At 40.1% G+C, this 8,993-nt stretch overlaps 1 protein-coding gene across 4 annotated transcripts in view; it reads right to left on the reverse strand.

Moving 5' to 3' along the window:
- The window catches only part of LOC127491794 (uncharacterized), a 124,141-nt gene extending 115,423 nt beyond the window's left edge, over positions 1-8,718 (reverse strand). For all 4 annotated transcript variants that reach the window (XM_070071062.1, XM_070071065.1, XM_070071064.1 and 1 more), the window contains exon 1: positions 8,265-8,718. The gene's annotated coding sequence lies outside the window, so the exon portion shown is untranslated. The remainder of the gene's footprint in view (positions 1-8,264) is intronic.
- Between the last annotated feature and the right edge of the window lie 275 nt (positions 8,719-8,993).

Raw genomic sequence — 8,993 nt, forward strand, 5'->3', positions numbered from 1 at the left:
TTTTTTAACTTTTATTTAATGCATATAAATTTCCAAAGTACGACTTATGGATTACAATGGCTTCCCCCCCATACCGTCCCTCCCACCCACAACCCTCCCCTTTCCCACTCCCTCTCCCCTTCCATTCACATCAAGATTCATTTTTGATTATCTTAATATACAGAAGATCAGCTTACTATACATCAAGTAAGTATTTCAACAGTTTGCTCCCACACAGAAACATAAAGTGAAAAATAATAGATGATTTTTTTCAAATGATGATGAAATCAGATCAGACCTATTGTCATGTTTAATCCCAGTGAGAGTCAAGTTGGGAATTGATAATTTCTTTTTTTTTTTTTTACAGAGGATCAGTTTAGTATGCATTAAGTAAGGATTTCAACAGTTTGCACCCCCATAGAAACACAAAGTGAAATATATTGTTTGAGTACTCGTTATAGCATTAAATCTCAATGTACAGCACATTAAGGATAGAGATCCTACATGAGGAGTAAGTGCACAGTGACTCCTGTTGTTGACTTTACCAATTGACACTCCTGTCTATGGCATCAGTAATCTCCCTATGCTCCAGTCATGAGTTTCCAAGGCTTTGGAAGCCCTCTGAGTTCTCCGACTCTTATCTTGTTTAGACAAGGTCATAGTTAAAGTGGAGGTTCTCTCCTCCCTTCAGAGAAAGGTACCTCCTTCTTTGATGACCTGTTCTTTCCACTGGGATCTCACTCGCAGAGATCTTTTGCCAGAGTGTCTTGGCTTTCCATGCCTGAAATACTCTCATGAGCTTTTCAGCCAGCTCCGAATGCCTTTAGGGCTGATTCTGAGGCCAGAGTGATGTTTAGGACATCTGCCATTCTATGAGTCTGCTGAGTATCTCACTTCCCATGTTGGATCACTCTCCCCTTTATTTACTCCATCGGTTAGCGTTAGCAGGTACTAGACTTGTCTATGTGCTCCCTTTGACTCCCAGTCCCTCCACCATGACCAACTGTGAACTGAAACTGATCACCTGGCACAGTGAGATGGCATTGGTACATGCCACCTCGATGGGATTGAATTGGAATCCCCTGGTATGCTTCCAACTCCACCACTTGGGGCAAGTAAGCCTGAGCATGTCCCAAATTATACATCTCTTCCCTCTCCCATTCCCACCACCATGTTCAACAGGGATCACATTTCAGTTAATTTTCAACACTTAAGAATAACTGTGCATCAATTACAGATCTAAACCAGGCATATTAAGTAGAACAGATAAAAAAACTACTAAGAGGGATAATGTATTAAGTTGTTCATTAACAGTCAGGGCTATGCTGATCAAGCCACCATTTCCCATAGTGTCCACTTCACTCCAACAGGTTTCCCTCTTGGTGTTCAGTCAGTCGTCACCGATCAGGGAGAACATATGGTATTTGTCCCTTTGGGACTGGCTTATTTCACTCAGCATGATGTGTTCCAGATTCCTCCATTTTGTTGCAAATGACTGCATTTCGTTGTTTCTTACTGCGGTATAGTATTCTAAAGAGTACATATCCCATAATTTCTTTATCCAGTCTATCGTTGATGGGCATTTAGGTTGGTTCCAGGTCTTAGCTATTGTGAATTGAGCTGCAATAAACATTAGGGTGCAGACCTCTTTTTTGTTTGCCAATTTAAATTCCTTTGGGTAAATTCCAAGGAGTGGGATGGCTGGGTCGAACGGTAGGGTTATCTTCAGGTTTCTGAGGAATCTCCAGACTGACTTCCATAGTGGCTTGACCAGTTTGCATTCCCACCAACAGTGGGTTAGTGTCCCTTTTTCCCCACATCCTTGCCAGCATCTGTTGTTGGTAGATTTCTGCATGTGAGCCATTCTAACCGGGGTGAGGTGAAACCTCATTGTGGTTTTGATTTGCATTTCCCTGATTGCTAATGACCTTGAACATTTTTTCATGTGCCTGTTGGCCATTTGGATTTCCTCTTTTGAAAAATGTCTATTGAGGTCCTTGGCCCATCTCTTAAGTGGGTTGTTGGTTTTGTTTTTGTGGAGTTTCTTGATCTCTTTGTAGATTCTGGTTATTAACCCTTTATCTGTTGCATAGTTTGCAAATATTTTTTCCCATTCTGTCGGTTGTCTTTTCACTCTCCTGACTGTTTCTTTTGCAGTACAGAAACTTCTCAATTTGATGCAATCCCAATAGTTGATTTTGGCTTTGACTGTCTGTGCCTCCCGGGTCTTTTCCAGAAATTCTTTGCCTGTGCCAATATCTTGAAGGGTTTCTCCAATGCTCTCTAATAATTTGATGGTGTCAGGTCGTAGATTTAGGTCTTTAATCCATGTTGAGTGGATTTTTGTGTAAGGTGTAAGGTAGGGGTCTTGCTTCATGATTCTGCACGTGGAAATCCAATTTTCCCAGCACCATTTATTGAATAGACTGTCCTTGCTCCAGGAATTAGTTTTAGATCCTTGATCAAATATAAGTTGGCTGTAGATGTTTGGGTTGATTTCTGGTGTTTCAATTCTGTTTCATTGGTCTATCCATCTGTTTCTGTACCAGTACCATGCTGTTTTAATTACAACTGCCCTGTAGTATGTCCTGAAATCTGGTATTGTGATGCCTCCGGCTTTGTTTTTGTTGTACAAGATTGCTTTAGCTATTCGAGGTCTCTTGTGCCTCCATATAAATTTCAGCACCATTTTTTCCAGATCTGAGAAGAAGGTCTTCGGTATCTTGATTGGTATTGCATTGAATCTGTAAATTGCTTTTGGGAGAATGGACATTTTGATGATATTGATTCTTCCAATCCATGAGCATGGAAGCTTTTTCCATTTCTTGGTATCCTCTTCTATTTCTTTCTTTAAGGTTTTGTAATTTTCATCGTAGAGATCTTTAACGTCTTTGGTTAAGTTTATTCCAAGGTATTTGATTGTTTTTGTAGCTATTGTGAATGGGATTGATCTTAGAAGTTCTTCCTCAGCCGTGGCATTGTCTGTGTATACAAAGGCTGTTGATTTTTGTGCATTGATTTTATACCCTGCTACTTTGCCAAACTCTTCTATGAGTTCCAATAGTCTCTTAGTAGAGTTCTTTGGGTCCCCTAAATACAGAATCATGTCATCTGCAAAGAGGGATAGTTTGAGTTCTTCCTTCCCAATTTGTATCCCTTTAATTTCTTTTTCTTGCCTAATAGCTCTGGCTAGAACCTCAAGAACTATATTGAATAGCAGTGGTGAGAGTGGGCATCCCTGTCTGGTTCCAGATCTCAGTGGAAATGCTTCCAACTTTTCCCCATTCAATAGGATGTTGGCTGTGGGTTTTTCATAGATTGCTTTGATTGTATTGAGGAGTGTTCCTTCCAAACCCAGTTTGCTTAGAGTTTTCATCATGAACGGGTGTTGTATTTTATCAAATGCTTTCTCGGCATCTATTGAGATAATCATATGGTTTTTCTTCTGCAGTCTGTTAATGTGGTGTATCACATTGATTGTCTTGGCACATTAAACCATCCCTGCATACCAGGGATAAATCCCACTTGGTCTGGGTGGATGATCTTTCTGATGTGTTGTTGCATTCTATTGGCGAGAATTTTATTGAGGATTTTTGCATCTATGTTCATCAGGGATATTGGTGTGTAATTCTCTTTCAGTGCTGCATCTTTCTCTGGCTTAGGAATTAAGGTGATGCTGGCTTCATAGAAAGAATTTGGGAGGACTCCTTCTTCTTCGATTGTTCTGAATAGTTTGAGAAGAATTGGAGTTAGTTCTTCTTTAAACGTCTGGTAGAATTCAGCAGTGAATCCATCTGGTCCTGGGCTTTTCTTTGTTGGGAGGGCCTTTATTACTGTTTCAATTTCTGTCTCAGTTATGGGTCTGTTTAGGTTTTCGATGTCATCCTGGTTCAATTTAGGCAGGTTGCATGTGTCCAGGAATCTATCCATTTCTGATAGGTTTCCCTGTTTGCTGGCATACAAGTCCTTGTAGTAATTTCTGATGATTCTTTTTATTTCTGTGGTGTCTGTTGTTACATTTCCTTTTTCATCTCTGATTTTATTGATTTGGGTCTTTTCTCTTCTTTTTTTAGTTAGTTGGGCCAATGGGGTGTCAATTTTGTTTATTTTTTCAAAAAACCAGCTCTTCGTTTGGCTGATTTTTTGTAATGTTTTCTTGATTCAATCCTGTTGATTTCTTCTCTGATTTTAATTATTTCTCTTCTCCTACTAGATTTGGGTCTGGTTTGCTGTAGGTTTTCTAGATCCTTGAGGTGAATTGAAAGCTCATCTATTTGGTGTCTTTCCAATTTCTTGATGTAGGCACCTATTGATATAAACTTTCCTCTTAACACTGCTTTTGCTGCGTCCCATAAGTTTTGGTATGTTGTGCTGTTATCCTCATTTACTTCCAGAAAGTTTTTGATTTCTCTTTTGATTTCTTCTATGACCCATTGTTCATTCAGGAGCATGTTGTTCAATCTCCATGTGTTTGCGTATGCTCTAGGGATTCCTGAGTTGCTAATTTCCAACTTCATTCCTTTATGGTCTGAGAAGCTGCATGGTATGATTCTAATTCTTTTGAATTTGCTGAGACTTGCTTTATGGCCTAGTATGTGGTCAATCCTAGAGAAGCTTCCATGTACTGCTGAGAAGAATGTAAAATCTTTAGCTGTAGGATTGAAAGTTCTGTATATATCTGTTAGATCCATTTGGGCTATAGTGTCGTTTAAATCTACTGTATCCTTGATGATCTTCTGACCGGATGATCTGTCTATTTCTGAGAGTGGAGTATTGAAGTCCCCCAGTACTACTGTATTGGGGTCTAAGTCTCCCTTTAAGTCCGTTAATAAATCTTTTAGATAAACTGGTGCCCTGTAGTTAGGTGCATATACATTGATAATTGTTATATCTTCCTGTTGAATTGATCCCTTAATCATGATATAGTGTCCCTCTTTGTCTCTCTTAACAGTTTTTGTGGTAAAGTTTATGTTGTCCGATATTAAGATGGCTACGCCCGCTCTTTTTTCATTTCTGTTGGCATGGTATATCTTTTTCCAGCCTTTCACTTTCAGTCTGTATGGATCTTTGTTGGAAAGATGTGTTTCTTGTAAGCAGCAAATAGATGGGTTTTGTTCCTTAACCCAATCAGCCAATCGGTGTCTTTTAACTGGACAGTTCAGGCCATTCACGTTCAAAGTGACTAATGATAAGTGGTAACTTTGCCCTGCCGTTTGCCAAAGATAAGTTCTAATATATGCTTTGAATTCCCTGTGATCTTTTGCTGTGAGGTTTCCTTCCTTGGTTTCCTTCCTTTACCTTCTTTCATATTGATGACCGTGTTTCTGTGTTTCTGTGTGTAACACATCTTAAGCATCTTTTGCAGGGCTGGACGAGTGGCAACAAATTCTTTCAATTTCTGTTTGCAATGAAAAGTCTTTATTTCACCTTCATTCACAAATGATAGCTTTGCAGGATATAATATTCTGGGCTGGCAGTTGTTCTTTCTTAGTACCTGGGCTATATCTCGCCATTCCCTCCTAGCTTTTAGAGTTTCTGATGAGAAGTCAGCTGTGAGTCTGATTGGAGATCCTCTGAGAGTAATCTGACGTTTCTCTCTTGCACATTTTAGGATCTTTTCTTTATGTTTCACTGTGGAGAGTTTAATTACAACGTGTCGTGGTGAGGATCTCTTTTGGTCGTGTTTATTAGGGGTTCTGTGAGCTTCCTGTACTAGGATTTCTCTGTCCTTCTCCAAACCTGGGAAATTTTCTGCTAATATCTCACTAAAAAGGCCTTCTAATCCTTTCTCCCTCTCCATGCCTTCAGGAACTCCTAGAACCCGAATGTTGGGTTTTTTAATAGTATCCTGAAGATTCCCGACAATATGTTTTAGATTTCTAATTTCCTCTTCTTTTCTTTGGTCTGACTGTATCCTTTCCTGTTCTCTGTCTTCTAAGTCCGATATTCTCTCTTCTGCTTCACCCATTCTGTTTGTAAGGCTCTCTATTGTGTTTTTCATTTGATCTATTGAATTCTTCACTTCAGTCACTATCACAGTTTCCTGTTGTACTAGTTGTTTCGTTTCATTTTGATTCCTCCTTAATATTTCATTTTCACGAGAGAGATTTTCTATCTTGTCCATTAAGGATTTGTGTAGTTCCAGAATTTGTTTTTGAGAACTTCTTAATGTTCTTACAATTTTTTGAGATCTGCTTCTTGCATTTCTTCTATGTCATCATCTTCATAATCTTGAATTGGCGTGTCTTTTTCATTTGAGGGCGTCATAGTGACTTCCTTGTTTTTATTACCTCGGTTTTTGCATTTGTTATTTGGCATATTGGAGATATTTGGTTTCTTCACTGTGGTGCTTTTTCTTGTTATACTATGACTCTAGATTAAGTGGACTATCTGTTTTTGATGGAGCCTTAGGGCTTGAGATGGGTGTGGCCTGAGAGCTCTGTTTGGTGTGCCAAAGGTGACACTCCCAGGTTAGGCGTGGTAAATCTCTCTCTCTCTCTTTCTTTTTTCTTTCTTTTTTTTTTTTTTGATTCAAAAGGGAAGTAATTCCGCACAGCTGAACGAAGTTGGAGGTAGTTAGCAGGCAAATGATATACCCACAGGAGCCAGTGATCGGAAGCTCTTTCCCAAGATCCCCACAGGGAATCTGTTCGGCCCTCAGAGTGGGCTCAAATTCTCCTTCAGCCTCCCACTGGGTTGCCAAAGTTACAGAATTGTAGCGTCTCTGGAGAGTGCTCACGTGAATTCCGTGAGTTCTCTCCCCCACCGTCTCTTTTTTCACAGTCTCAGTTCAGTAGCACCACAAATTTACTAGGTCCTAATCTCCTGTTAATTCGCCCCACCCAGAGTCAGGTTTTTCTGCTAGGCTCAGGGCCGGTGCAGACCTGAGGTCGCTCTGCTTATGACGTATGTCCAAGATGGCGCCTGCTCTTTGTCTTGCTCGCCCTTGAGAGGTGAGCGGAGAGAGAGAAACCCATGTCCGTACTAGTCACCCTTTTTTTTTTTCTCTCTCTCTCTCTCTTCCAGTTAGCCTTGTGTACTTCCCCCCCCGGGGGTCGTTCCCTCTAGTCTCCTCTCTCCGCTTGCCTGCCGGTGTCTCGGGCTATTGAGGTTCGGCTCACCTCGCGTTCCAGCGCTGGTGTGTTGAGTCTGCCGCTGATGTCCCGAACTGTGGGCTCCCACGCTCTCCACGCAGGTCCGCTGTGAGTCACGCGTTCCAGAAGAGTTTCTTCTGCTGTTTCCTCCCCTACTCTTCCTTGAACCTGCAGTATCTCCACTTTTATTAAACTATCTCTCCCCAGACTATCAGTGTGCTCCCTTCCTATTCCGCCATCTTGCCGGAAATCCAGGAATTCATTTATTAAAAATTGTAATTGTTGGGGGGGGTCAGCATTGTGGTATCATGAGCTAACCTGCTGTCCATATGGCTGGCATCCCATACTGGAGCATGGGTAGAAGATCCCCTCCCCCCACACCTTTCAAACAAATAAGTGGAAACACATGAACCTGAGTTCCTCATATCCTGTCTGTTCGCTAACATCCCACAGAGCTCATCTGCGAGTCTCCCCCAGGAGCAGTACATCTACCTTTCTCTGCCATACTAATGATTTTCAGATCAATTAGTTTAGAATATGGCTGAAGAGGAAGATTCACAATTATAATTTTAAACATTTCTACTTATTTATGTTCTAGCTGTGAAGAATCGCAAAAGCTGACATTTCATTGATAGAGAAAGAATCCACAATTAGGAAAGGAAGGAAACAAGCAAAAACTATTTGGTATTGGATTATAACTTGAGGTATTGGTATGAACTCAATTATATATATGTGTGATTTTCAAAAGATCATGTATATGATGGGTTTCGAAAGTCTATGCATATGATGGAAAAACTGAATGGATTTCAAAAATTTTCCACCAAAATACTTGTATTTTTAATTCATTTTTTGCAGATTTTGAAAGACTCTCATGTTTGTATTTGTGTGTGTGCATAAAGTAAAGTAAGGGAGAAAGGGGAAAAGATAGAAATTAGCCCATTGCATTTATGTGGAAGAATTTTTTTTTTTTTTTAGTAGGAAGCACATTAGGAAAATAGGAAGTAATATGGTGTCAGGTCAGCAACATTTTTACAAAATTTTATAATCTCAAATTGATTTAAAGTTTTAAAAGTTTAATTTGTTGTAATATTTAATATTATTTGTAAGGTACTATATATGTGTACCTTAGTTCATTTTCTGTTACCAAATCAAAGTGCCTGAGTAGATAATTTATAAAGAAAAGATATTTACTTAGTTCATAGTTTGGGAGGTTGAAGATTCAATATTGGGCAGTCTCATTGATGGAATCAGTGCCTGTTCAGGACCTTTTTAACTGGGTCACATCACGGTACCTGTGGGAGCACATGTGGGAAGGAGAGATCACATCAGCAGACACAAAGCCAAATAAAGAATGAGGAGAGGTGGTAATGACCTCCCATTGGGCTCCAGCTCTTAAGTGTCATCCTACCTCTTATTAGCACCACACTAAAGACCAACTCCCCAGCATAAGAACCCTTAGGGCACACACTCAAACTCTCTCCAAACCATAGTGACTTGCAAACACATCCATATGCATATATGTGAGAAGATTATATGTTAAAATGGTGGAAGTTGTTTGCCATGTAATGAACAAAGCTTGGAACAATGATTACAATGATGGATAATAACCAGCAATGCCATATGCATTATTAATAAAAGCTATGTGTTAGTTTTATGAGGATGCTTCCTATTTCCCTTTACCTACGTGTGGTATAAGTGATTACTGACCAAATCTTAGAGAATTTTCGATACTCATTTGTGGTGGAATGAGGTGAAAAGTTCATGCCAAGATGGCCGCTGTGGTGAAAAGTTCATGCCATGATGGCCACTGACAACAGAAACTGCCTGGCAACAGGCTGTCATTGGATGGCTTCAGAAACCACATGACAACAGAGAAAACCACATGACAACAGAGCCTGACTGACGGCAGGCCGTGATTGG

This window comes from Oryctolagus cuniculus, chromosome 3 (assembly GCF_964237555.1).
Source record: "Oryctolagus cuniculus chromosome 3, mOryCun1.1, whole genome shotgun sequence".
NCBI classification, from domain to species: domain Eukaryota; kingdom Metazoa; phylum Chordata; class Mammalia; order Lagomorpha; family Leporidae; genus Oryctolagus; species Oryctolagus cuniculus.